The sequence below is a fragment of the Parus major genome, chromosome 5, assembly GCF_001522545.3.
Source record: "Parus major isolate Abel chromosome 5, Parus_major1.1, whole genome shotgun sequence".
Classification (NCBI taxonomy): Eukaryota; Metazoa; Chordata; class Aves; order Passeriformes; family Paridae; genus Parus; species Parus major.
In genome coordinates this window covers 23707997-23709431 of record NC_031774.1, presented here as the reverse complement: position 1 = coordinate 23709431, position 1435 = coordinate 23707997, and the positions used below count along the sequence as shown (strand labels likewise).

The 1435-nt window shown below is 68.2% G+C and overlaps 1 protein-coding gene across 9 annotated transcripts in view; it reads right to left on the bottom strand.

Annotated features, from left to right (window-relative positions):
• The window catches only part of PHF21A (PHD finger protein 21A), a 133540-nt gene extending 132544 nt beyond the window's left edge, over positions 1-996 (bottom strand). For 4 of the 9 annotated variants that reach the window (XM_015631079.3, XM_015631072.3, XM_033514905.1 and 1 more), the window contains exon 1: positions 561-995. The gene's annotated coding sequence lies outside the window, so the exon portion shown is untranslated. Of the gene's footprint in view, positions 1-560 lie in introns of all 9 variants that reach the window. The other 5 variants (XM_015631081.3, XM_015631080.3, XM_015631076.3 and 2 more) reach the window with 2 other exon arrangements.
• Between the last annotated feature and the right edge of the window lie 439 nt (positions 997-1435).

Genomic DNA, 1435 nt, shown 5'->3' with positions numbered 1-1435 from the left:
AAAAAAAAAAAAGCCGCAGCAGCGGATTTACTACGAATTATCCATCACCGAGAGCGGCATCATTTCCCAGATAATAATAAAACTTCCCCGACAGCATCGCGGCGAAGGACCCAACCGAGAGAAAAGGGCCTGGAAATAATCATCCTGAAGGAAACCGGAGGGGAGGGGATAAGCCTCCCTCCCCCACCCCATCCCCAGTGCAATGTGTCATCTCCTTCCCCTGCTCCTCCCCCCAACCCCAATGTGTCACCTCCTCCTTTTACCCCAAGTGTCACCCTCCTCCACCTCTCCCGTTCCCGCTCGCAAACTTCTGTCGGGGAGGCCGGGGGGCCGCCCCGGGACGCTCCGCTATTCCCCGCCACCCCCCCGAGGGAGGGGCCGGGGGCCGCGGCGAAGTTGCTGCTCCTCATCGCCAAGTTGGCCGGAGAGTGCGGGGCGCGCCGGCGCCATCCCGGGGGGCGCGGGGGGGAGAAGGGGGACGGCGCCCGGGGGGCGGGGGGGGGGGGGGGGGCAGGGAGGAAGAGGAGGAGGAGGCGAATCCGAAAGGTGGGATACTACACCCTGCTGGCGGCGGCGGTGCTGCTGCGGGCCGGCCGGGGTCCCCCTGGCAGGACCTCTCTGTGAGGGGGAGGACTCTTCTTCATAGGGGGAGGGTGCCGGCGCCGCCGCTCCTCTGGGCCTCCCTGTCCCCCTCTTCTGGGCGCCTCTCTCTCTCTCCTCCTCTCACTTTCTTTAAGCTAAGCGGGGAGTGGAAGATGGTAGGTTGCTCCCTTCTCCTCCTCCTCTTCGCTCGCTCTCGCCTCTGTGGGGTCCTTTTCCTTCCCCCTCTCCGCGGGGGGCTCCTCCTGCGGCTGGGAGGAGGGAGCGGGCGGGGAGGGCGGCACGAAGCCGGAGAGGCGCAGGAGGAGAGAAACTGTAACACAAAAACAAGCCGAGAAGCTGAACTCTTCTTCAATCCCATTCACCCGGCCCGGCCGCAGCACACCGCTCGCCGGGATCCCTCCGCCGCCGGCCTCCCTGCCTGCCAGCCTGCGGCGCGCTCCCGACACGCCGCCGCGCGCGCCCCCGCCCGCCCCGGCCGGGCCCGGCCCGCCGCTGGAGACCCGCCGGGGAAGCGGGGATCGGCGGGCCCACGGCCACTCTCCTCCCTCCCCGTTGCGACGGCGGGACGCCGCCGGCCGGGCCGGGGCCAGGGCAGGGGGGGAGCTAGGAGGGCGGGCTCGGCCGCTTCTCCTGAGGGGGGACTACTTGACGTGTCGGTGCGGCGAATTTATTTCCCTTTGCCTAAGGAACGGGCTGTGCTGCGGCCCCCATTGCCTAGGGAAAAAGCCCGGATGTAAAGTGAGTGAAACTAAAGTAGAGTGAAGTAGGGCACCAAACTCTGCCGGAGCAGCGGCGCCGCCGGCCGCGGCCGCGGGGGGCACTGGGCGGCCGC